This window comes from Triticum aestivum, chromosome 6A (genome assembly GCF_018294505.1).
Source record: "Triticum aestivum cultivar Chinese Spring chromosome 6A, IWGSC CS RefSeq v2.1, whole genome shotgun sequence".
NCBI classification, from domain to species: Eukaryota; Viridiplantae; Streptophyta; class Magnoliopsida; order Poales; family Poaceae; genus Triticum; species Triticum aestivum.
Window position 1 is genome coordinate 201,456,466 of NC_057809.1, and position 6,096 is coordinate 201,462,561.

Below are 6,096 nucleotides of genomic sequence, written 5' to 3' on the forward strand. Positions count from 1 at the left end.
CACAAAAAGCAAAGCATTCATGATCTTTAATCTTAATTTTAATAGTAGGTTCCCACTCATCATAAAGTTTTCTAGGGATAGAAACTTCTAATTCAAGCTTTTCTTCATAGGATTGCATTAAAGCATCAACAATATGTTTAGTAAAAGCTTTGTTTAGATCATAAGCATGAGGAGAATTTAACACGGATTGCAACAAGGAAATACAATCTACCTAAGAGCAATTATCATAATTAAATTCCTTGAAATCCAAAATAGTGGGTTTATTGCTATGTAAAGTTCTGACCTCATCAATCCAACTTTTATCATTTTTTGCATCAAGATCTAAAAACTCCGAATCATTGGGACGCCTTTTAACTAAAGTTGACTCATCTCCAGTCCCATATTTATCAAGATTCATATTGGAAAGCAAGGATTTAATAGGAGACACACCAATCACCTTTAGATATTCATCATTATTATCATGAAAACTAGAAGAACATGCTTTCACAAAGCAATGTTTTTTAGCACGCATCCTAGCGGTTCTTTCTTTGCACTCATCAATGGAAATTCTCATGGCTTTGAGAGACTCATTGATGTCATGCTTAAGTGTAATAGATCTAAGTTTGAAAGAATCAACATCAAGAGAAATTCTATCCACATTCCTAGCCAACTCATCAATCTTAAGCAATTTTTCTTCAAGCAAAGCATTGAAATTCTTTTGCGAATTCATAAATTCTTTAACACTAGTCTCAAAATCAGAGGGCATCTTATTGAAATTTCTATAAGAGTTGTTGTAGGAACTACCATAATTATTAGAGGAATTATTAGGAAACGGCCTAGAATTAAAATTTCCTATATACGTGTTGTTACCAAAATTGTTCCTACCAACAAAATCCATATCCATAGATTCATTATTATTCTCAATCAAAGTGGACAAAGAAAACACTCTTATTAGCAAACAATTTCATAAGTTCATCCATCTTTCCACTCAAAACATTAATCTCTTCTATCGCATGAACCTTTTTACTAGTGGATCTTTTGGTATGCCATTGAGAATAATTAACCATAATATTATCTAGGAGTTTAGCAGCTTATCCTAAAGTGATTTCCATAAAAGTGCCTCCCGCGGCCGAATATAAAAGATTTCTAGAAGCAAAATTCAATCCAGCATAATTTTTTTGTATAATCATCCATAAATTCAAACCATGTCTAGGGCAATTACGTATCATTAATTTCATCCTCTCCCAAGCTTGTGCAACATGCTCATGCTCAAGTTGCTTAAAATTCATAATATCGTTTCTAAGAGAGATGATCTTAGCGGGAAGAAAATACTTAGAGATAAAAGCATCTTTGCACTTATTCCATGAACCAATACTATTTTTAGGCAAAGAAGAGAACCAAGTTTTAGCATGATCTCTAAGCAAAAACGAAAATAGCTTCAATTTAACAATATCATTATCCACATCTTTCTTTCTTTGCATATCACACAAATCAACGAAGCTGTTTAGATGTGTAGTGGAATCTTCACTAGGAAGGCCAGAAAATTGATCTTTCATAACAAGATTCAACAAAGCGGTATTGATTTCACAAGATTCAGCATCGGTAGTAGGAGCAATCGGAGTGCAAATAAAATCATTATTGTTGGTATTGGAAAAGTCACATAATTTAGTATTATCTTGAGCCATCGCGACAAACAATCAATCCAACACACAAGCAAACAAGAGGCAAGCGAAAAGAGACGAACGGAAAAAGGGAGAATAAAATGGCAAAGGTGAAGTGGGGGAGAGGAAAATGAGAGGCAAATGGCAAATAATGTAATGCGGGGGATAAGAGTTTGTGATGGATACTTGGTATGTCTTGATTTGGCGTAGATCTCCCCGGCAACGGCGCCAAAAATCCTTCTTGCTACCTCTTGAGCATGTGTTGGTTTTCCATTAAAGAGGAAAGGGTGATGCAACAAAGTAGCGTAAGTATTTCCCTCAGTTTTTGAGAACCAAGGTATCAATTCAGTAGGAGACTACACACAAATCGCCTAGTACCTGCACAAACAAATAAGAACCTTGCAACCAACGTGATAAAGGGGTTGTCAATCCCTTCACGGCCACTTGCAAAAGTGAGATCTATAAAGATAATAAGATTAATATTTTTGGTATTTTTGTTGTACAGATTAAAAATGAAAAAGATTGCAAAATAAATAGTAAACTAGAATTATAGATCGGAAACTTATATGATGTAAAGTAGACCCGGGGGCCATAGGTTTCACTAGTGGCTTCTCTCAAGATAGCATATATTACAGTGGGTGAACGAATTATTGCCGAGCAATTGATAGAAAAGCACATAGTTATGAGAATATCTAGGCATGATCATGAATATAGGCATCACGTCCGTGTCAAGTAGACCGAAAGGATTCTGGATCTACTACTATTACTCCACACATCGACCGCTATCCAGCATGCATCTAGAGTATTAAGTTCATAAGAACATAGTAACGCATTAGGCAAGATGACATGATGTAGAGGGATAAACTCAACCAATATGATATAAACCCGATCTTTTTATCCTCGATGGTACCAATACAATACGTGCCTTGCTGCCCCTACTATCACTGGGAAAGGACACTGCAAGATTGAACCCAAAGCTAAGCACTTCTCCCATTGCAAGAAAGATCAATCTAGTAGGCCAAACCAAACTGATAATTCAAATAGACTTGCAAAGATATCAAATCATGCATACAAGAATTCAGAGAAAAATCAAATATTGTTCATAGATAAACTTGATCATAAACCCACAATTCATCGGATCTCGGCAAACACACCGCAAAAAGTATTACATCGAATAGATCTCCAAAAACATCGAGGAGAACTTTGTATTGAGAACCAAAGAGAGAGAAGAAGCCATCTAGCTAATAACCATGGACCCGAAGGTCTATGGTAAACTACTCACACATCATCGGAGAGGCTATGGTGTTGATGTAGAAGCCCTCCATGATCGAATCCCCCTCTGGAAGATCGCCAGAAAAGGTCCCCAGATGGGATCTCACGGGTACAAAAGGTTGCGGCAGTGGAAAACTGGTTTCGTGGCTCCCCTGGATGTTTTCAGGGTATAAGAGTATATATATATATATAAGCGAAAGAAGTAGGTCGGTGGAGCTATGAGGGGCCCACGAGGGTGGGGGCGCGCCGCCCTACCTCGTGGATGCCTTGTTGCTTCCTTGACCTCTACTCCAAGTCTCCTGGATTGCGTTTGTTCCAAAAAAGATCCTCGGGAAGGTTTCGTTCCGTTTTGATTCCGTTTGATATTCCTTTTCTGCAAAACACTGAAATAGGCAAGAAAACAGCAATTTGCACTGGGCCTTCGGTTAATAGTTAGTCCCAAAAATAATACAAAAGTGCATATTAAAGTCCATTAAACATCCAAAACAGATAATATAATAGCATGGAACCATCAAAAAATTATAGATACATTGGAGACGTGTCACTTGCCCTTCCTTGCGTGAGGCCTCATGACCGTGGCCCAGCGCACCACGTCGTGGTACCCGTGGGGCACGGACTTAAGGGAGGGTGTGCCAACCGCGAGCTCAACCGAGGGTGCCTCGCGAAGGTCAGGGGAGCCGGAGCTCTGGAGCGACAGGGTTTTGGCGAGGCGTGTTCATGGCCCGGCGAGCGCACACACCTGCCCAGCCCCCGCGTGAGGCACACGAGGGAGAGCGTCGGGCAACTGTCGCCCTCCCTGGCACAAAATAAAGAACCAAGCGAGGAAGTAGGGCAAAGAAAGGGTTCGACCGAGCAATCGAGAAACGCCAGAACTCCAAATTCCATAAAAGGGGGCAAACCAACTACAGAAAGCAAATGAACGGCTGCGTCCGGCACCTAGTCTAGTCTTCTCACCAGCGCGGAGCTAAGTGCTGCCACTAGGACATGGGTGGGAGCCCCGAGGCCCGAGGGCGACACTCCGGAGACTCTAGGGCGTGTACAGCCCCACTCATTATTATGTGAGTGTCACGTGCCGAGACCTTCACAGGCACTGAGCCTTGCTTCATGGGTAGAATTTCTGGAGGTGCTGGATGTTCCAGGCGTTCTGGATGGGGATCCTGTCCTGTGTCTCCAGGCGCGTGGCGCTAGGCCCGGAGACACGGGCAATCCTAAACGGGCCCTCCCACATGGGTGAGAGCTTGTGCATCCCTTCCCTGGAGAGCACCTGCCTTAGGATGAGATCGCCCACCTCGAGCGTCGTGGAGCGGATGCTGCGACAGTGGTACCATCGCAGCGCCTGCTAGTACCATGCCGCCCGGAGCGAGGCTTCTCGGCGGCGTTCCTTCCCCAACACAAGGTCCATCCCCCGCATGGCGTCCTACTGCGTCTCATCAAACGCTAGGCCTCGCGCGGAGCGATGCCTGACCTCGTGTGGGAGAACCGTTTCTGCTCCATAGACGAGGAAGAACGGGGTCTCACCTGTTAGCTTGGTGGCGGTGGTGCGGATGGACCACAACACGAACTGGAGCTCATCGTGCCAGCCCCTGCCGCAGGCCTCGAGCTTCTTCTTAAAGGTCCCGGTCTTGAGGCCTCTCAAGACCTCCGTGTTGGCGTGCTCAGCTTGGCCATTGCTCCCGAGGTGTGCTGCCGAAGCATAGCAAATCTGCGTTCCAAGGTTAGCACAATATGTCTTGAAGAGATTGCTAGTGAACTGTGAGCCATTATCGGTGATGATGCGGTTAGGGACCCCAAACTGGCTCACTAGGCCCTTGATGAACTTAACTGCCGACGCAGCTGGGATGGTGCGGACGGCTTCCACCTCCGCCCATTTGGTGAACTTGTCGATGGCGATGTAGAGGTAGTGGTAGCCCCCTGGTGCTCGAGGGAATGGACCGGATATCCAGCCCCTAGACCGCAAACGGCCACGAGAGTGGGATGGTCTGGAGGCCCTGAGCAGGCTGGTGGACTAGCTTGGCATGGAACTGGCAAGCCTCATAGGATTGAACCAACTCGATTGCATCGTTGAGTGTCGTGGGCCAGTAGAATCCGCTGCGGAACACCTTGCCAACTAGGGTGTGCGACAACGAGTGATGCCCACAGGCCCCATCATGTATGTCAGCTAGCAGCTCGCCCCCTGCTTCCTAGAGATGCATCGCAAAGAAACATCGTTGGGTCGTTTCCTGTACAACTCACCATCCTGGACGCAATACGCTGTACTTTGCTGGGCCACGCGCTTCGCGTCCTCCTCTTTCTCCGGCAGTGTCCCCCGCAGCAGGTATGCCTTGAATTCTTCAGTCCAGCACCCCTCCTGAGTCTCAAGCGCAAGGAGCAAGTGTGCTCCTGAGGTCGGGCCGCAGGCGAGAGCTCCTGAGGTTGGTGGCAGTGGGAGCTCCTCCTGAGGCGGCGTAGGCTCCGCAGCCGGAGGGGCCGCTGAAGGCTAAAAGAGCCGCTCCTCGAAGACGCCAGGCTCTTGGGGCTATCGCCTTGACACCCTCTTGGCAATACCGTCCGCTTCCTTGTTTGTGCCGCAGGGCACATGCTGCAGCTCTAGGCCCAGGAATTGCTTCTCCATTTTGCGTACCTCCGCGAGGTATGCCTCCATGTGCTCGTCCTTTGGCTCATATACCTTGTTGGAGAAGTTGACGAGGAGCTGAGAGTCACCCTAGATGGTGAGGCGCTTCACCCCCAAGGCCACCGCAGCCTTGAGGTCAGTGATCAAACCTTTGTATTTAGTGATGTTGTTGGAGACCTTCTCGCCCCGCTAGAAGCAGAGTTGCATGGCGTAGTAGAGCTTGTGTTGAGTGGGTGAGATGAGCACGGCTCCAGCCCCTGCGCCCTGGCGTGCAAAAGCGCCGTCGAAGTACATGACCCAGTTGTCTGGCGCTTCACTTCCTGGCGAAAGGGATCGGTTCTCGCCTGCTTTGGGTTCTGGAGCGTCGGTCCATTCTTCCATGAAGTCAGCAAGGGCAACTCCCTTGATGACTCTGGTTGTGCTGAACTCAAACTGAAATGCCTGCAGCTCGATGTTCCACTCAGCGACTCTTCCTGCTGCATTGGGGCTCCGGAGCACCCTTTCCAGCGGGTAGGCTGAGACGACCTTAATTGGGTAGCCTTGGAAATAATGACGCAGCTTGCGCGAGGCCAC